The sequence below is a fragment of the Hyperolius riggenbachi genome, chromosome 4, assembly GCF_040937935.1.
Source record: "Hyperolius riggenbachi isolate aHypRig1 chromosome 4, aHypRig1.pri, whole genome shotgun sequence".
Classification (NCBI taxonomy): Eukaryota; Metazoa; Chordata; class Amphibia; order Anura; family Hyperoliidae; genus Hyperolius; species Hyperolius riggenbachi.
The window spans coordinates 338,257,933-338,279,635 of record NC_090649.1 but is presented as its reverse complement, the minus strand read 5'-3'; the positions used below and the strand labels follow the sequence as shown (position 1 = coordinate 338,279,635).

Genomic DNA, 21,703 nt, shown 5'->3' with positions numbered 1-21,703 from the left:
CACCCCAAAACACATTATACTACTTCTCCTGAGTACGGCGGTACCACATGTGTGGCACTTCTTTGCACCCTAACTGCGCTAAGGGGCCCAAAGTCCAATGAGTACCTTTAGGATTTCACAGGTCATTTTGCGATATTTGATTTCAAGACTACTCCTCACGGTTTAGGGCCCCTAAAATGCCAGGGCAGTATAGGAACCCCACAAATGACCCCATTTTAGAAAGAAGACACCCCAAGGTATTCCGTTAGGAGTATGGTGAGTTCATAGAAGATTTTATTTTACGGCAATACCACATGTGTGGCACTTTTTTGCAGCCTAACTGCGCTAAGGGGCCCAAAGTCCAATGAGCATCTTTAGGCTTTACAGGGGTGCTTACAATTAGGCACCCCCCAAAATGCCAGGACAGTGAACACACCCCACAAATGACCCCATTTTGGAAAGTAGACACTTCAAGGTATTCAGAGAGGAGCATAGTGAGTCCGTGGCAGATTTCATTTTTTTTTTGTCGCAAGTTAGAAGAAATGGATTTTTTTTTTCCACAAAGTGTCATTCTCCGCTAACTTGTGACAAAAAATAAAATCTTCTATGAACTCACCATGCCTCTCACTGAATACTTTGGGATGTCTTCTTTCCAAAATGGGGTCATTTGGGGGGTATTTATACTATCCTGGAATTTTAGCATCTCATGAAACATGACAGGGGGTCAGAAAAGGCAGAGATGCTTGAAAATGGGAAAATTAACTTTTGGCACCATAGTTTGTAAACGCTATAACTTTTACCCAATCCAATAAATATACACTGAATGTTTTTTTTTTTTTTTATCAAAGACATGTAGCAGAATAACTTTCGCGCTCAAATGTATAGGAAATTTTACTTTATTTGAAAAATGTCAGCACAGAAAGTTAAAAAAGTCATTTTTTTGACAAAATTCATGTCTTTTTTGATGAATATAATAAAAAGTAAAACTCGCAGCAGCAATCAAATAGCACCAAAAGAAAGCTGTATTAGTAACAAGAAAAGGAGGTAAAATTCATTTAGGTGGTAGGTTGTATGACCGAGCAATAAACCGTGAAAGCTGCAGTGGTCTGAATGGAAAAAAAGGCTCTGGTCCTTAAGGGGCGAAAAGACTGTGGTCCTCAAGTGGTTAATGTGTGTCATGCCTTATCCATTTACAAAAACATTTTCTCTTGTTATCTGTTCATCACTTTAGTAAACTGTTGTCCTCAGCGTCACACTTCTTGAATAGAGTATCATCTTAAAACTGTTCTATAACTTCATCAGTCGATCAGCATGGATTTCTCTTCCAGTCTCTTGGTGTACATAACTTCTTTTCTCCTTTGTGTATTTAAAAGTCTTCATCAACCCAGGCTTCATTCTTCACATTAGGCCTTTAATCATCTTGTACATATAATTTAGTTTAGTGCAGTTTTCTGTAGTACCAGCTTGATTGCTGTATGTCATTATTGTGAACAGTTATCTCCTTGTTTCTCCTGTAGAATGTCTTTCTTCCTGTAACTTCTCATAAGTCTTCATTGCATCTGCTTCTGTATTTGTAGCATGGCAATATATCACTGAATAGGTAAAAAAAACAAATCTTCCACATCTTCATAATATATGGAATAAAAAATAGAATATTGATGCGTATTTATCAGTCCTTTAAAAAAATCTTTACCTTGGCTGTCTTCTTCTATAACTAGATGATCTTGACATCTTAGTCTTGATCTTGAAATCTTGATATGATGTAACAGTCTCTATTGTAGTTTCAAATGTCCATCAACACCTTCTTTCACTCATCTTCTGGTATTTTCTATGTCAAAAATATTGTCCTCTTCTAGTTCATCAGATTTATCTGTAAAAACTGAATATCTCCATTTTCATCTCCTAATGCTCTTTCTTCACTCACCTGATATCTAATTTATCTTTTAACCTGATGTCTTCTTCTGTCTGTTCTTCTTTTCTTGTATTCTTTGAGGCCCACTTTTCTCTTAGTGCTGTCTCGATCTTCACTCAGCTGGTGCGTCAACCAGTGGTCGGAGTTGTTGAAGAAGTAAAAGTACAAGAAGTAAAAGCTTCTTATAACATAGCCTCTTTCAATGGCTTGGTTTTCACGTTGATATCTTTGCATATTCTTCTAGCATGTGGCTTGCATCGCTTGTCTTAGCGGGTTTCTTCTTGGTGCCTGCAAGGAATGCTTGTTTGGAGTCTTCTTTGGTTCAGACAAAAGAGATTATCTTGTGAGATTTCCAAGCTTCAGTAGCAACATTTTCAATTCTTCTGTAGTCAAACCTTCTTAGTATAATGTAGTCACAAGAATAGTCTCTCTTGATGCTTCTTAATAGGATCTAGCCTTAAAAATAAGTAGAGATTTCCCCCCTTCAGGCTAGCGCTATAAAAATTAAAAACCTTCTTGTTTAACGGTCTGCTGTATATTCATCTGTTACATCTAAACATGGCAGCTGCTATATCGGAGTCTTTATTACTCCCTTAGCTTCTCATGACAAAAAATTCAAAACAAACTTTCTTCTTCTCCTATTTCCTTCTTGGCATAGTTGTTGATTTACTTCTGTGTAAAAAGACAGTAGTAGTTTTTTTTCAGAGGTCATATATACCGTATATACTCGCATACAAGCCGAATTTTTGACCCCCAAAAAGGGGGTCAAAAGTTGGGGGGTCGGCTTGTATGCGAGTCTTCCCTGGTGGTCTAGTGGTGGGTGGTCCGCGCTCCCCCCCCTCCCCGCTCCCCCCGCGGCCGCCGCTGCTATTACCTGCTTAGGCAGCGGCCACTTCCTAATCCGCGTTCCCCTCTGAAGTTTCAGCGTGTATCACAGCAGCGCGCCCGGCGCTGCTGCTGTGACGATGCAGAGGGCAGGAAAGAGCGGTTCCCCTGGTAACGGCGATACAGATCGCCGCTATAGGGAGCCGCGCTCTTTCCTGCCCTCTGCATCGTCACAGCAGCAGCGCCGGGCGCGCTGCTGTGATACACGCTGAAACTTCAGAGGGGAACGCGCATTAGGAAGCGGCCGCTGCCTAAGCAGGTAATAGCAGCGGCGGCCGCGGGGGGAGCGGGGGGGAGCACTACCTACCTATGCTGGGCACTATACTGGCTAAACTGGGCACTATACTAGCTAAACTGGGCACTATACTAGCTAAACAGGGCACTATACTGGCTAAACTGGGCACTATACTAGCTAAACTGGGCACTATACTAGCTAAACTGGGCACTATACTGGCTAAACTGGGCACTATACTGGCTAAACTGGGCACTATATTGGCTAAACTGGGCACTATATTGGCTAAACTGGGCACTATACTGGCTAAACTGGGCACTATACTAGCTAAACTGGGCACTATACTAGCTAAACTGGGCACTATACTAGCTAAACTGGGCTCTATACTAGCTAAACTGGGCACTATACTAGCTATATCGAGGCACTACCTACCCATACTGGGCGCTATACTGGCTAAACTGGGCACTTTACTAGCCATACTGGGGCACTATACTAGCCATACTGGGGCACTATACTAGCTAAACTGGGCACTATACTGGCTAAACTGGGCACTATATTGGCTAAACTGGGCACTTTACTAGCCATACCAGGGCACTATACTAGCTAAACTGGGCACTATACTAGCTAAACTGGGCACTATACTAGCTATACTGAGGCACTACCTACCCATACTGGGCGCTATACTGGCTAAACTGGGCACTTTACTAGCCATACTGGGGCACTATACTAGCCATACTGGGGCACTATACTAGCTAAACTGGGCACTATACTAGCTAAACTGGGCACTATACTAGCTAAACTGAGGCACTACCTACCCATACTGGGCGCTATACTGGGCACTATACTGGCTATACTGGGCACTATACTGGCTATACTGGGCACTTTATTAGCTATACTGGGCACTATACTAGCTATACTGGACACTACCTACCTATACTGGGCACTATACTAGCTATACTGGGACACACTGGGGGGCTGCACCAATCCAGCATTTCCTACCCCCCGGCTTATATGGGGGTCAATCATTTTTCCCTGGTTTTTCAGGGAAAAGTTGGGGGGTCGGCTTATATGCGAGTATATACTGTATATATAAAAAAAAATCTTTCATTTGTAGTCTGAGAGGAAAAAAAAAATCAAGTGTCATATTGCTTTAAGTCTATTTCTGAATAGATGTTGTGTTGCTGCCAGTTGGAGGATTGTCTTGTCTTCTCCTGTGTTGGCATCTGGTAGTGCTAACCACACACCATGGAGTATTGCTCTCATAAAAATAGTACAAAAATAAAAATTTCTTCTTACATCTCATTTATGCCTGCTGTAACTTGTCTTGTATCTGCAGTATTCTACATTTAAAGAGCCATACATCTTTAAAACAGGATTTTTCCTTTTCTTCCAAAAAAGTTATTTATAGGAGATTTTGCTTTCATCACAAAGTCTGTTCAATTGTCTAGTATAAAAAACAATGTTAATTTTCTTGATAGCAGAATCTCTTATGTATATAAAAAATGTTCTTTGTTTGACAAAAACTGCTCTCTCACTTTTCTTTTTCACTGAGCTTGTCTCAAAAAGTTTTTGCACTTCTAAGGTAGCCATTTTCATAATGTGTAGCTATACACTCTGCTTCAGTATGCTGCTCCAATATCTTCATTTTGTCGGTTATATAAAAATATATATTCCCTGCAGGCCAAAGTATTTATTTTCTCTTCTTTTCATAGACTATAAACTGAGAGTGCTCATTAACAATTCTCTTCTGTGAGACTTTAAAGCATAACAATATCTTCCTTCTTTGCTTCAGATTTTGGATGCTTCATATGCATATCCAACTCTATATATGTGTACAGGATCTTCTAAAAAAATTAGCATATTGTGATAAAGTTCATTATTTTCTGTAATGTACTGATAAACATTAGACTTTCATATATTTTAGATTCATTACACACAACTGAAGTAGTTCAAGTCTTGTATTGTTTTTCTTATTGATGATTTTGACATACAGCTCATGAAAACCCAAATTTCCTATCTCAAAAAATTAGCATATTTCATCCGACCAATAAAAGAAAAGTGTTTTTAAAACAAAAAAAAGTCAACCTTCAAATAATTAGGTTCAGTTATGCACTCAATACTTGGTCGGGAATCCTTTTGAAGAAATGACTGCTTCAATGCGGCGTGGCATGGAGGCAATCAGCCTGTGGCACTACTCAGGTGTTATGGAGGCCCAGGATGCTTCGATAGCGGCCATAAGCTCATCCAGAGTGTTGGGTCTTGCGTCTCTCAACTTTCTCTTCACAATATCCCACAGATTCTCTATGGGGTTCAGAGCAGGAGAGTTGGCAGGCCAATTGAGCACAGTAATACCATGGTCAGTAAACCATTTACCAGTGGTTTTGGCACTGTGAGCAGGTGCCAGGTCGTGCTGAAAAATGAAATCTTCATCTCCATAAAGCTTTTCAGCAGATGGAAGCATGAACCCACTTTTGAACCAGAAACAGCAGCAGAAGCGCCTGACCTGGGCTACAGAGAAGCAGCACTGGACTGTTGCTCAGTGGTCCAAAGTACTTTTTTTGGATGAAAACAACTTTTGCATGTCATTCGGAAATCAAGGTGCCAGAGTTTGGAGGAAGACTGGGGAGAGGGAAATGCCAAAATGCCTGAAGTCCAGTGTCAAGTACCCACAGTCAGTGATGGTCTGGGGTGCCATGTCAGCTGCTGGTGTTGGTCCACTGTGTTTTATCAAGGGCAGGGTCAATGCAGCTAGCTATCAGGAGATTTTGGAGCACTTCATGCGTCAATCTGCATGAAAAGCTTTATGGACAAGAAGATTTCATTTTTCAGCACGACCTGGCACCTGCTCACAGTGCCAAAACCACTGGTAAATGGTTTACTGACCATGGTATTACTGTGCTCAATTGGCCTGCCAACTCTCCTGACCTGAACCCCATAGAGAATCTGTGGGATATGCTAATTTTTTTAGAAGATCCTGTATAGAAGTACTTTTTTTATTCTCTTATCGTGATAGAAAACTATGGTCTATGCTTCCAGAAAGTATATTTCAAGATAACAATCAAGATAACCATCAACTGTTGGGTGCCAAATGTCAAAAACCTGAGCGGTTCTTGCCTTTTTCATGATTGCTAACTCAGTAAAGGACCAGCCTTTAAAGCGTTGTTATCATATAAATCCGGCATAGTGGGGTCTGAACCCTCTATAACAGTAATTATAGATTGACGGTGTACCTTGAAATGAATCAGAGCACTCAGTATATGATTTTATATAAAAATTGTATTTGCTTATCATACAGCATATATACAAAATATGAACAGTTCCAAGTAGTGTTTCCTTCTAACAGTATTCCATCTCATCAAGGCTTTATAGCCAAGCAATCATCAATCTTCTAAGCACATTCAAAAAAAGAATATAACAGTTGTGTTATGTAGAATACGATCAAAAGTAGTCTCATCTGTATCAATAGCTGTGTATCTAGTAGCTATGTAAAACTTGTAGTAATCTTCTTAAAGAAATGGCTTAAAAAAATAGCTTCTAAAAAAACTTCTTGCTAACATCTTAACAGAACTTAATGCTGAAAAATTAATAAAGTAAATCTCCAGAATATTAAGCATATTACCCCTTCTCTGTCATCTCATCAGCATCTAGAACCACGTGTGGGAAGGTAGCTTCTGTCTTGTGTGTCTTCTCAGGAGATTGGATACTTTTATTGTGAGTGGATGCAATATGGCTGCCTAAACTGGAATTTCCCTGAATCCCAGGTTCTGATTTGCTTAAACTTCTGTGCGTAGCTCGCTAACTTTGACATTTAAAATATCCAGAACACTTTTTGTTTATAAACTCCTTAATTACCTTATCTTGTGAGAATTAACATCATTTGGAGTGTTTACAAATTCTGATTAGGTCATTTCTGACGCAGTTAATTACGAATGGACGTCACCAGCCATCTTGTCTGCTGGTTGACTTATTTGACCCAGACATTTGGACTTTCAGAGATTAAACAATGTCATTTCTGATGCATTTCTGATAATGTTTCCTTCTGCTAATTAGTTTGGAATGTGTCTGTCTTTTCCCAGACATAAGATTGGTCAGGTTGACACTATAACACTGTAAAGAGTCTTCAGCAATTTAAGATGCTTATTGAAACATTGAAGGGCTTCTAATAGACTTATTTAAATATAAAGCTTATTATATAATTCTTCTTAAAACAATTAATTATATAAGATATAATTGCATATTAAAACTTAATAATATAAAATCATGTTCTATATATTTGTCTTTCTGATGAAGAAATAAATATAATACTTTCACCTGGCAGATGTCAGCATTTCATCATGTAAATATCAAGCTGTATTAATAATTTTAATTTTATAAGACTATGAAACCGCCAGGTGGCATAATTGTCCTAAATACGTGAACATAGAAAAACCTTGTAAAGTTGTTGACATTGCAATGGACACTCATAGTCAAAACAACTTTGTGGAACACAGCTAATGTGTTTTGAAACTTTCACTGCAGAATCCAGCATTTAAATGTATTTCAAAGTATTACATTATGTTATATAGGGTTTAACAATAATTATTTATTTCTTTGGAAGGACTGTATTATTTATTAATATTTAGATTAATAATATTTATATGTAATAATTGAGAAAATGTATATATATACAGCTACAGTAGTACAGCTTACTGCTACAGTAATGTGACTTTAAACTTGTTTCCAGTCTTCACACAGTACGCTTATCTATAACTTTGCAATTTGAAAGATGCTTTGTACAATAAACAAAAATGTTTTCGCTTCTTGTAACTAGAATAATCTTATAAGCGTCATAGCCTAGAATATGCTGAGATGTCTCAGAGCAATATATTAAAGAAGTACTCTAACTTTACAGTTTACAATGAAATTTTGCATAGAACATTAAAACTTAAAACATACATATATGACAGCTTTTCCTGCATAAATAAACCGCTAGAATTCTGACAAGTGGAGCGAACACAGGGTTGGTGTTATGTGGCAATGGCGGGGTTGGCTCGTTAACAGCCTTGCGGCAGCATTCTGTACTACTTGCAGGCGGCGTAGGTCTTTCTTATGAAGGCCTGTGTAGAGAACATTGCAGAAGTCCAACCTTGATGTGATGAAGGCATGAACTAGGGTTGGAAGTTCCTCTGAAGGAATGAGGTGTTTAATCCTTGCAATATTCCTTAGGTGAAAGAAGGAATGTTTCACAACAGCTGAGATTTGATTCCTGAAGCTTAATTTCCCATCAATCAGTACTCCCAGGCTGCGCATGCAGTCTGAGTTGTTAAGGTCTGAGCTCCCTATCCTTAGCGGTGTTGATTGAGACTGGGGTGGCTTTGCTGTCGAGCGCTGACCTCGATGACAAGAACCTCAGTTTTGTCAGCATTAAGTTTTAGCTAGTTATTATTCATCCACTCCTGACATGCGTTTATCTGTGAAGTAGGGTTTGCGACGCCAGGTTTGAATGACAAATATAGGTGGGTGTCATCAGCATTGATATGTTAGGCCATGTTTTTGTATGATTTCTCCAAGTGGCAGCATGTATATGTTGAAAAGTAAAGGTGATAATATTGCGCCCTGGGGTACACCATATTTTAGTGGTACAGGGTCGGAGAGGAAGGGCCCTAAGGCTACCCTTTATGTTCTGCCAGCCAGGAAGGGGTTGAACCATAGGAGAACAATGCCATCTATGCCACAGTACTCTTGTAGCCTGTTAAGCAAGATTTCATGAACAACTGTGTCAAAAGCCACTGAGAGGTCGAACAAAATCAGGATGGAACATTGGCCTTTGTCTCTTGCCATGAGCAGATCATTGCAAATCTGGGTGAGGGCTGTTTCACAGCTGTGATATTTCCTGAAGCTAGATTGAAGAGAGTCAAGGATGCTGTTTCTGGAGAGCCTGGCTCCCAGTTGGAGGTAGACAGCAGTATGTAAGTTCTAGTGACAGTAAACAGGGTGAGATGTGTTCATTTATAGTTCTGTGCTGAATGTTTTCCAGTCCTAGCACCTCTAGCATGGTTCTGCATTAAGCATGGCTACTGCCTGCAGGAAAAAGATGAAAGAGCCCTTAGTATGATTGGTTCACTTTTTTTTTAATGCAGCAACGGCTAGTTTCTGTATTAAAGGGCATCAGTCACATAAATTTAAAAACTCCTTTAACCACTTCCCTACCCTAGGTTATTTCCTCTTTAGAAACTAGACCAATTTTGTAGATTTCACACTCCTCCCATTCAATATATACCCTGTTTTTTTGCCACGAATTAGGCTTTCTTTGGGTGGTACTTTTTGCTAAGAATTATTTTAGTTTGCATGCATTTTAAAGGTATTGCATTTGTCCAGCTATAATCGTTTGAAAATAAAAAGTGCTATGGTATATTAAACCCACACATTTTATTTGTCCATGTATCCCGGTTATTATACATTTATATTACATTGCTAATACAATATATGGCAACAATATATTATTTGGCAATAAAGGTGCAATTTTTTTGAGTTTTAATGTACTTTATTTAGCAAAAATAGCAGTAATACATATTTGCAAAAATAACAGTAATACACCCTCATGGCATACATATGTGCCCCATCATTAGCCACACCCCCTCCCCTATAGGCAGATGTGCCCCTTTATCTCTCTCCCAGTACAGATAGCCAGATGTGCCCTATTATTAGCCCCCCCACACTATAGATAGACAGATTGCTCCTTTATTAGTACCCACCTCATATAGATAGGTAGATGTGCCCCTTTATTAGCCCTGCCATAGCTAGCCAGATGTACCATTTTATTAGCCCATGTATTTGCCTCTTTATAACCCCCGTTCTCTGTATAGCCAGATGTGCCCATTTATTAGTCCCCTCCTAGTATAGTGAGAGGTGCCCATCATTAGGCCCCCGCCCCCACCATAGTCAGATGTGCCCTTGACCTCTTAATGAATTATGTGACAATTAAGTGCTCTCCCTGGCTCTGTCCTAACCTTCTACATACACATAACACAAAATGAAGTGACTAACCCCTCCCTCCACCCCTGTATATATCAGGGGTGGGATTTACCGCCAGCACCCGTTGTCCCCCCGCCTCCCACATCTGTCACCCCCACCCATGCTGACACTTAGTATAGCTGAGAGTGTGTCCTATGCGGATGCTTTACCACCAGCTACCGCTGTCCTCTCCACCTGCCCACTCCTATCGCCCTCACCCATGCTGGTGCCCAGTGCACCCATGGATGCACTAGGTGCCAGCATGGGTGGGGGTGACAAGCATGAGAGGTGGGGGAACAGTGGGAGCTGATGGTAAAGTGTCTGCATAGGATGCGCGCTCAGCTATACTTATAGCTGAGAGCAGTGCGCGGAAGAGAGGCGGTGTGTGGCGGCGGTGCGTGGAGATCTTCAATCAACTTAAAGAAGGTTGCAAGATTAGAAGATATTGGCACAGAAACTTTTTTTAAGGGTGCGGGTAAGTATTTCTAGTTAATTAAGAATATTAAAGGACTTTTTTCGTCATTGTGTTTTTATTTCACTTAACCCTTTGTGGAAATTGGTAAGGGGTACTTTTGTACCCCTATACTCATTTATCCTGGGAGGAGGGTGGGAATCTGGGGGTCCCCTTCTTTAAAGGGACTCTTAGATGCCACCATGAACCTCCCAGGGCGTCGTCAACCCCCACATCCTCCTGGGGCACTAGAGGTGGGGAAGAGCCCCTTGTCCATGGATTGGACAAGGGCTCCAGGGGAGAGGGGAAGGCTTGGCTGTCCCTCTCCCCTGGAGCCCCCCCCCCCCCCATACCATGGATCATGCAGTATAGCTCAGGGTGCAAAGCCACACTCGGCCAGGGCGCTGCATTCTGGCTAATCCAGCCTGCATGGGGGATAAGGGGTTAAAGAGGCTGGGGAGGGGGGACCCCACCTCTTTTTTATTTTTTCCACACTCTAAACATTAAAAAAAATCCAAGAATTGGTGAAGTTGCCAGGGATCTTTATACAGCCATACTGCGGCTGTATAGCAATCTCTGGTCAAAGCATTGCAATTTCGGAGGGGTTTCCAGGGGTCCGTACGCAGTGTGTAAAACACCGTCATGAAATTAATTGCTTTTTCTTTTGACATACGTAAATTTACATTACCATTAGGCTTGTGACATGATCTGTCATTTACCACATTTAAATGTATTCTTTTTTCCTATGAAACTTTAAAATCGATATTCTCAAAAACTATACGGTCTTTCTGAAAAAATTGTAGCCACTGCCCCCCTCCACATACCCTGAAAATTTGGTGTTTCTAGCACATAAGGGGGCTTTGCTTTTAACCGCTAAAGTCGGCGGCCGTTTGTCTGCTATTAAAGTCTATGGAGCCCGCTGCGAATAGCAGATTCACAAATTTTTGCAGAAATTTGCGTTCGAAATTCGTAAATTTAATATTTGATATTCGGTCCGTCACTATATGTAACATATAAGATTACTGACACTGTGTACATGCAAGTTTCAGGTTGTATGCTAAATTCTTATACTATGGAGTGTTCTATTTTTAATTATCATTATTATAGTAACTTTTCCAAATAATAATTATGTCTGACATAAAACCATGTATTTTTATGTGATTTATACAAACTTTCTATGCTGCAAAAATGCATGTGTCTTTGTCTTCAATCAGCTGTAATCTGAATTATCCGACCTTCTGTCTCATGCCTGTCATGATCTTCTAGCAGAAGTGTGTGACAGTGTACTGGGTTTTGTTTTCCATCATAGTACAGCTATTCTCAGGGCATGTCACAGTGTAAGAGTGGAGTGAGTGGGAGAGTGCTGATATACTGCATATAAATCTGATAAAATGTTGATGTTAATATGTACTGAAAGCTTACCTACAAAATCTGTTCATAGTAATTAAAATCTGTTGGTCCTCATACTACATGGAGTGATTAAACTGGCCAGTCATTGGCCAATCATAATTGGATGTGTGTACCAGGTTTTACAGTTGGCGGAATTTAATCTTTAAAGGGAAGGTGCGAGAAGATTTAAAACAAATCTACTTACCCGGGGCTTCCTCCAGCCCTGGCAGCCGTCCTGTGCCCTCACCGCAGCTCCGATACCCAGCCAGTGGTCCCCTCCGGTGCAGATGCCAGGTTGGCATTTACTGAGCCTGCATGAGCACTGCTCGGGGTCTCACTGGTGTCATCTGGATTGTACTGCACAGACGCAGAACTACTGCACCTGAACAGTACACTCCAGATGACCTCAGCCAGGCCATGAGCATCGCTCGCGCAGGCGCAGTAGATGCCGACCTGGCGCGGTTGGCATCTGCACCGGAGGGGACCCTCGAGCTCCCGGCTGGGATCGGAGCTGCGGCAAGGGCACAGGACGGCTGCCAGGGGCTGGAGGAAGCCTCAGGTAAGTATTTTTTTGTTTTTAATCTTCTCACACCTCCCCTTTAACTATTAACTATTTCAGCTGAAAGGATGAGATTATACCCACCACATCAGGCAGAAAATGCTGGAAATTCTATGTAAAAGTATGTCTGATCATTTAGGATGTCACATTTATTGGAAGTATGAATTATGTAAAGGTTTGCATCAATCTACAGCTGTAGAAAGGGTCCATCACTGTGAGAGCTGTCAAAACATAGAATACAGTTACATCAGAATTATTTCTAGTGGATAGAGTAGATAACTTTGAAAAGGTATTAGATGTTTTCTTGCAAGAACAAAATATAGAGAGCTACAAAAAATTCCAATAGTTAAAGTATATTTTATGCAGTTGTCATTTAGAGTTTTAACGTTAACTGGCCTAGACTATTTAAAGAGTACACGAGGCAAGGAGTTTTTTTTAAAGAGCTTATAGGATACAGAGGCATGTTCTCTGCGCAATGACATGCCTCTGTATCCTTCTGGTGCCCTTGCCTGTCCCCCCTGGGCTCTGTTGTCCCCCTCAAAGCTGGCGACAGGCTAGCGACAATATGATTGTTGCTAGGCTCCTGTTTACCTGCCAACTGTCAATTAAATTGCTCCCCCCGCATTGACCCCCGTTTATCGCTCCACTGCCTCCACCAACCTGCTCCCTGCCTCTGTTGCCTCACTCCCCCGATTCCTCCAATAGGCAGCTAAGCCATGACCCCGGCAGTACTTCCGGGTCATGGCCATCTTGGATTTCCTCCGGCAGTGATCAGAGGTTTAACCGGCTGCAGAGGAGGAACAGGACAACAGAGAGCGGCGTGAAGCAGCGCAGATTGGTCAGGGAGGCAGTGTGGAGCAGGTAGTATGTTTTTTTTGTGTTTTTTTTTTTACGGCCGCCTCAGGTTCTCTTTAAAGTAATTTGCACTTCTCCAAGTGAACTATGGTTTCAAAGGGTGCACGAAAGTGACTTTTGTTAACTCAATATTCAGAAGTCTGAATTAAGCTAAATTAACTACATAGTTAAAGCGAGTTCTGAAATAGATTCCTCATGGGATAACAACCAAGCTGGGCTTGATTTCGTTTCAATGGAGTATTAACCTAGACAATTAGAGAAGCATGCAATGGTTTCACTTGCTATAAGTAAAGAAGGAATGCCTGCAGGAAAAACTCATGAATTGCCTTTGCAGATCTGATACAAGATCTACGGTAAGTTGCATCTCTGTAATGTGAAGGAATAGGTCTTTCTATGTATTTCAAATGAAGATGAGGAAAAGCAACTTCAGGTAAAGTGACCTTGACATTGAAGAAGTATTCTAAACAGCTTATACTTTCTTTGCTTCTTAATGCTCTCCTTTAAGAAATTCTGTTACTAGACATTAAATGTATGCAAATTTAATGAGCTTGGAAATGGAACAATTAAAATAATAATCTCGTAAAATAAAAACCATGGTTTATTAAACATCAAGCTATGACTAATGCTGGGAATACACGTTTCGTTTTTGCCTTCGTTTAAACCTTCGTTTCGATTGTGCCTTTTGTCCTTTTCGATCCCGAAATAATCGACCGTACGGTTAATATCACCACCCACGGTTTCGTTTTTTTTTCTGATTCTGATGGTTTCGTTTTTCCAATGATCGAAGGCTGCAAAGAAACGAAACGTAGTACAGGGACGGACGGCATAAACGAATATACAATCGATCTGAACAGCCATCAAGCCTACCAATGGCTCGATTAGATGGATAAAGAGAGATAATATCAAACATGTTCGATCACTAGTCGTTCGTTTTTGGGGTCTATTAATCAAAACTATAATGAGATTATGACTATTTTCACATACGTTTTCAAAACTCGATTCGTTTACCGAACGAATCGAAGGCTAAAACGAAGGCAAAAACGAAACGTGTATTCCCAGCATAAGGGCTGAACCCTGGCTCAATGCGTTTCAGCTGCTTGTTCCTTTGTATGTCCTTGATTAAAAAAGTCTGGGTTTTACTTCACAGATGGATTGATGCAGAATTTATTCCTCTATTTACCTTAAAGCTTCTACACACTCGAGCCCTGCACCTACTGGATGATGGTTCTAGGTTGAACGGCTTTCCCTTTGATGTCCAAAATAGTCAGCAACTGCATTTGACTGATCCAATATCAATCTGCATGCAATTAACATAAAAGTATTAGCATCTCACTGACCCTCTCTACTGTGGAACAAGCAATTGCCCTTAAGTCAAAATCCACACTCCTCTCTATCCGTGGCTAGGGATATTTTGGCATAGTAAGTATTGCTTTTCCACAGACTTAAACATACAAAAGCAACCTTCTGTAAAAGTTGAGGCTTGACTTGTACTCTCTGTAGTACACTCTACTAGCAGAGACTTTGAATTCTGCTCAAACAGATGGATGACATGCTTGCAGATGATGACCACTGTTAAGGTGGCCAATAATGATACAATTTGCTGAACGATCGTTTACAAACTATTTTTTTTTTAACCACTTGATGACCCAGCCTTTACCCTCCCTTAAGGACCAGCGCTGTATTTGCTGATCTGTGCTGGGTGGGCTCTACAGCCCCCAGCACAGATCAAACACCAGGCAGAGCGACCAGATCGCTCCCCTTTTTTCCCCACTAGGGGGATGATGTGCTGGGGGTCTGATCGCTCCTGCCTGCGTGCGGCTGGCGGGGGGGGGCACCTCAAAGCCCCCTCCACTGCAGGATTCCCCCCTCTCCCTCGGAGATCTGAGGCTGCACAGGAACGGATCTGTCCTGTGCAGCCTCTAACAGGCTCCTGCCTGTCATGTGACAGCGATCCCCGGCCGCTGATTGGCCGGGAATCGCTGATCCATTACAACGATGCTACTGTTAGCAGCGTTGTACAAATGTAAACAAAGCGGATTATTTCCGCTTGTGTTTACATTTAGCCTGCGAGCCGCGATCGGCGGCCCGCAGGATATTCACGGAGCCCCCGCCGTGAATTGACGAGCGTGCGAGCGGCTGCTTCCTGATTAATTAGCCTGCAGCCGGCGACGCAGCTCTGCGTCGCTGGTCCTGCAGCTGCCACTTTGCCGACGCGCGGTATGAGTGCGCGGTCGGCAAGTGGTTAACAAAATGTTATTATTTCAGTCACATGTCATAACTATAGTAATGATAACAACACTGGAACAAAGTAGCTTACTTTGCCTGCATCATTTTTGTCCAGTAAAATAGACGAATAACATGTAACATTTTCACCCAGCCCTTAAAACCTCCACACCCACCTTCAATACTCTCTCCGCTGCCATTAACAATACAGCATTATGAGAACATTATAATTAAGTTACTTTTAGTTTGCCCAACGTATTTAGCAAATCATTAGTTGCATACCATGTGCTATATATTGAAATGGCTTCATTAGATCTTGTATTTCAGCCTGCTCAAAAGAATGTTAAATAAAGTTTTTCAATTTTTTGAAAAAGGATGTTGTGTGTTTTTCTTAATATTTCTGGGCATCCATTTTATCAAAAGTCAACCAATGTATCAACTCCTGCTGTAGATCCCAGATAGTTGGTGGTGATGAGGCGATCCAAATATTATATAATACCTTTTCTGCAGCTGCTAAAAAAATGTGGAAGGGCAATAGGCTGGAAGTGTTGCAATTAGTCTCCAAGTCTTGTTGGTCAAAAGCTCGAGATAGTGAAACAGCAACGTTTGAGGTGTCAGTGTAATATCCTTCCGTATCAGTGTCTTTATATATTGCCGAATAGTATTCCAATAGTTTGCAATAATATTACAGTCCCATAGACAGTGATATAGATCCGCTTGTGGATGCTAGCATTTTAGACAAAAAGGTCTATAGTTAATCGGAGGTCATAGATATTTAATATCGAATGTAAACTTGTCCTGATGTATCATTTTTAAAATGAGACTCTCTCCAAGCTTCATTTGTGATGTATTGGCGATACAACGCATTGCCATCTGTGATCTTCTGAGCAAAATATCCTCATCCGTTATATCTTTTTTTCCATGATCAAAAGTTTTTCTGTGTATAATTTGAATTTAAATCTCATGAATCTATTATTTATGGATTTTGGGTCATGTATGAGATTATCTGCCTCATCCTTCAATGCTGTAATGTTGGTGTATCCCCTGGCTAGATTGTTCAGTAACTTGCCCATCTTATTCCCAAATTTATGAAACGTCAGGGCTTTATGTTTTTCCCGCCAACTTCTTCTTTTTTAACCATTTATCCACCTCAGCTTTGGACATGATCCAGGCTGACCTGGTTTCTTTTGTAGGGTTTACCTTATGCTGTCTTCTCTAACTTGGGCCGCTGTTTCCATACATTTTTGATGAGCTTGCTTCTTTATATGTGTCTTGTATGCTATTATCTTCCCCCGAATGATAGGTTTCCAAAATAAAAAGTGATCCTGGGAGTGCTTCCTATTATCCTGGGAGAATTCCATCCACCACTGTTTCAGCATTGCACAAAACTCCTCATGATCATATAATTGGGTAGGAAAACCCAATATCTGTCCGTCTGGGTGTCAATTCTGATATTTCTACAATTATTGACGAATGATCCGATATTATCATGTCACCTATTTCTGTATTCTGTTTGATAACCATTGGGAGAGTAATATATAATGTATTCAGGACCCCATATTGTGTGAGGAGGAGTAATAGGTATACTGCCGCTCATAGGGATGAAGCACCCATTTTACAGCATCTCGCCTATAAAGCTACTACATGGCTTCTTATATATATGATTTATGTGAGACAATTTTGTCCTATCTTCCAGTACATCCAATACCTTTTTCCACTAAAGAACTTGTGATTTTTAATACCAACTCTCTCAGGAATTGTAAATTATCATCATTTGGACCATATACATTATACACAACAATAATTTTAGAAACTTGTTTGAGCAGAACTTTGACCCATCTTCCATTTGAATCACTTTCGGAATCAATGACTCGGTGAACCAACTGTTTATGAATTAAATTCACAACTCCAGCTTTCCTTTAAGCCGCTGGGGAACAAAACACATGACCGAACCACCCTTTTTTTTTTTTTTTAAGAAGTTTAGCATAATCTCCGCTGAGATGTGTTTCTTGCAACAATGCTTTATTGGCATGCCAGCGTTTCAGTTGCCTAAGAACTTGTGCTCTTTTCTCTGGGCTATGAAGCCCTTTGACATTCCACAAAACCACGTGTAAAGTCATTTAAATTGTGAGAGGAAGATGAGAGCTCTGCCCACATCACATATAAACTAAAATTCTTGGCAGCTGGGACAGCAGAAAGCAACCCCCCCCCCCCCCCCAAAAAAAAATCCTAAAATATAAAAATATCATTGTTATATTCTGTATAATACTCTACGCATGGAAATATAGCATTAACAAAAAAACCGAAAATTAAACAAAAGTACATCAAATTATGCACAGTAAATTACTTCACTTCTTCTCTGTACTGCGACAACAACAAACCTTGCTAAGGGAAAAGTGACGCCCAACCAGCCCATTGAAGAGGCTTTCTATAACATGAATGTCAACGCACTATCTATGAAAAACAAGTTAGAGCAACCTTGTCATCATACTATATCCAAAGACAGCAGCATAATATAGCCCCCTCAGCCTGTATCTTCAACTCCCTCTGACATTTTGTGAACTTGTAGATTCCTCTGCTGGATGTTGTAGATGGAAGGCTTTTGCCTCCTCTGGTTGCTTAAAGACGTGATGTTTGCCATGTAGAACTGCTAGAAACTGCAGGGCAAACCTCCATTTTCTCTCTATACATTGTGCACATGCTTTGTTAAAGTGCCAGCGTTGTTTTGCTCTTTCAACTTTACAGGAACTTGAAAGACACAAGAGCTGTGGGATTGCAGTAGAGCAGAGTTGTTATAAAGTGGCTGAGATGTACGATTCAGGGAGACCTACTACTCTGATGTTACTTCTAGATATATTCTCCAAATCCTATAATTTGTCTTACATAGCAGCATTTTCCAGTTACAGTTTACGTATCTTCGCCTGTGACTGAGTTCTATAATCCTCTATGTTAGAAATGCGTAATGCGTTGATACGTAATGTATGAGCTAACACATTTTTCTGCAGCTTTTCTAAAGATTGCATCACCGCATCTTGTCCAATGGTTTGTAATTCTGGCACCTGATTTCTGCTGCAGCCAGCTTATCCATATGAAGTTCTGAGCCCCCCACTGCAGTATCAGACTCACTGTGTTCCTCCGGTTCGCTGTCCCAGCTCTGTCCCTGCCGGTCAGATTTAGACCACATAGGAGATGCTTAGCTCTCCTTCTCACGCCTGCTTGTCTCGGCGGCCATCTTGAATTCAGTGTGGCGCTCGTTTTGTTTTCTGATCGCAACAGATAGCGATGCATGCATCTCTGGTGCATCCTGGCTCTCTACGGCTGTCCTTCCATCTTGGCCTGCAATTTCTAAGGATCGACGGGTGTTTTAGCAGCGGTAAAGGCTAGCGGGGAAGACAGTCACAGCGGAGTTTCTCTCTCACCCTCCACAAATACATGTGCCGGAACTGGAAGTCCAAATGGTCGGAAATGATCGTTTGGAATCAACAATGAACAAAAATTTCTTAACCAAACCGGTCAGATTAATGAAATTGATCCGATTTTTGAATTGATTTAATTAATCTGCTCGAATCGGTTGGTAAAGTTTTCTTCATTAGTGGTCCCAAACTATCATTTCCAATCGTTCATACGAAGAATCGTTCATAAACGATCGTTCAGCAAATTGTATCATTAGTGGCCACCTTTACACTCTATGCACTTACAGCTAGTTGTGTGCATGTGTACCAAACTGATGAAGAAGCATGTGATCAGTTTCATAAGCTGAAAGATTTGTGAGACTCTGATTTGCTTGTCATGATCATATGTTAAAGCAGGAAGTGTTCATCACAAATCAAATATTACATTTGTAAGGCTTTGATCACACAGTTCTCCAGGAGATCTGGTAAACAGTGCAGTTTCTAGGCTAAAATGCACCCAGGGCGAGGGTGTAAAAATTGCGACCCCCACCCCCCCCCCCGAAGCAAGGTATGGGTGCCTGCAGTATAGGTTAGCCAGGTCTAGTTGCACTCAGTATAGATTCCCCTAGAATAGGTACCCCAGTATAGGTAGCCAGCTATAGGTCCCCCCAGTACAGGTAGCCAGGCATAGGTGAGCCAGTATAGTTGCCTCCGGTATAGGTTAGCCAGGTAGGTGCCTCCAGTATAGGTAGCCAGTATAGTTGCCCCCAGTAAAGGTTAGATAGGCAGGCGTCCCCGGTATAAAAGTTAGATAGGTAGGTGCCCCCAGTACAGGCTAGCTAGGTGGGTGCCTCTAATATAGGTAGCCAGAATAGTTGTCCCCAGCATAGGTTAGATAGGTAGATGCCCCCAGTATAGGTTAGTTAGGTAGGTGCCTCCAATATAGGTAGGCAGTATAGTTGTCACCTGTATAGGCTAGCTAGGTAGGTAGGTGCCCCCAATACAGGTTAGATAAGTTAATGCTCCCACTATAGGTTAGATAGGTAGCTGCCCCCCCAGTATAGGTTAGGTAGGTGCCCCCCAGTATAGGTTAGATAGGTAGGTGCCCCCCAGTATAGGTTAGATAGGTAGGTGCCGCCCAGTATAGGTTAGATTAGGTAGCTGCCCCCTCAGTATAGGTTAGATTAGGTAGCTGCCCCCCAAGTTAGATAGGTAAGTGCCCCCCAGTATAGGTTAGATAGGTAGCTGCCCCCAGTATAGGTTAGATAGCTGCCCCCCAGTATAGGTTAGATTAGGTAGCTGCCCCCCAGTATAGGTTAGATTAGGTAGGTGCCCCCCAGTATAGGTTAGATTAGGTAGGTGCCCCCCATTATAGGTTAGATTAGGTAGCTGCCCCCCAGCATAGGTTAGATTAGGTAGGTGCCCCCAGTATAGGTTAGATTAGGTAGGTGCCCCCCAGGATAGGTTAGATAGGTAGGTGCCCCCCCCCCCAGGATAGGTTAGAAAGGTAGCTGCCCCAGGATAGGTTAGATTAGGTAGCTGCCCCCACAGTATAGGTTAGATTAGGTAGCTGCCCCCTCAGTATAGGTTAGATTAGGTAGCTGCCCCCAGTACAGGTTAGATTAGGTAGGTGCCCCCCAGTATAGTTTAGATTAGGTAGGTGCCCCCCAGGATAGGTTAGATAGGTAGCTGCCCCACAGGATTGGTTAGATAGATAGGTGCCCCCCAGTATAGGTTAGATAGGTAGGTGCACCCCAGGATAGGTTAGATAGGTAGCTGCCCCAGTATATGTTAGGTAGGTGCCCCCCATGATGGAGGGGGGAGCCGCAGCCGCGGGGAGGGCAGCCCGACCTCTACCTCCCTTACTCTCCCCGGGCCGCCCTCCGTGCGATCCCCCCTCGGACTGCACAGTAATGCAGCAGGGAAGCACTATACAAAACTACTCACCTCCCTGGTTCCAATCGCTGCTCACTCGCCGCCAGTCTCCTCTCTCTGCATAGACGCTGATACACACGCTGCTTCCTGTTTAGACCGAAGCAGCGTGTGTGTGTATCAGCGTCTATGGAGAGAGGAGACTGGCGGTGAGTGAGCAGCGATTCGAACCAGGGAGGTAAGTAGTTTTGTATAGCGCTTCCCTGCTGCATTACTCTGCAGTCCGAGGGGGGATCGCACGGAGGGCGGCCCGGGGAGAGGAAGGGAGGGAGAGGTCGGGCTGCCCTCGCCGCGGCTGCGGCTCCCCCCTCCATCACAGCGTCTCCCTCCCAGCAGCGCTCAGGGCGCCCGCACGGCCGTAGAAACGCCCATGCTGGTAAACATGAGCATAAGTATTTAAAGCATCACTAAGTATAGAACCTGTATTAATTCATAGATTGTAATAATTGTAATAACCTTTTTAGCTGGACATACATGCACACTTGGATTAACTTAATAGTTTATGTCCTATATACAAATACATCTTCTAAATATAATTATTAGCCATCTGCTAATGTGAAATAGTTTTAGATTCCACCAGTGTCCAAATGGGCACAGTTTTGCTAGTCCTAAGGAAAGCATTAAACAACAGCTGATGACAGATAATAGAAAAAAAATTACAATTTATCTTCAATACTTAATGCCTAAACCTGTTCATAAATGAATGTTTGCTCGTATTCTGTTTCCACTGTAGAATTTTCATAATACATTCAGAATAACAAATCACCAAAGCAGCAGATTTAGATTTTGACAGTCGTTAACAGTGAGAAAGCTACTTGACATGTCAAAGACCTGTCGTCAAATTTACTGCGTGCAATTATAAAATGAAATGCTACACATTTTAACAACCTAAAAAGAAGAA

At 41.8% G+C, this 21,703-nt stretch overlaps 1 protein-coding gene across 5 annotated transcripts in view; it reads right to left on the bottom strand.

Moving 5' to 3' along the window:
- TFB1M (transcription factor B1, mitochondrial) overlaps window positions 1–21,703 on the bottom strand; it is a 247,821-nt gene that overhangs the window by 132,963 nt on the left and 93,155 nt on the right. The window contains exon 1 of one of the 5 annotated variants that reach the window (XM_068231880.1): window positions 14,436–14,538. The exons of the other annotated variants lie outside the window; for them this stretch is intronic. The gene's annotated coding sequence lies outside the window, so the exon portion shown is untranslated. Of the gene's footprint in view, window positions 1–14,435; window positions 14,539–21,703 lie in introns of those variants that run through there. 5 annotated transcript variants of the gene reach the window in all.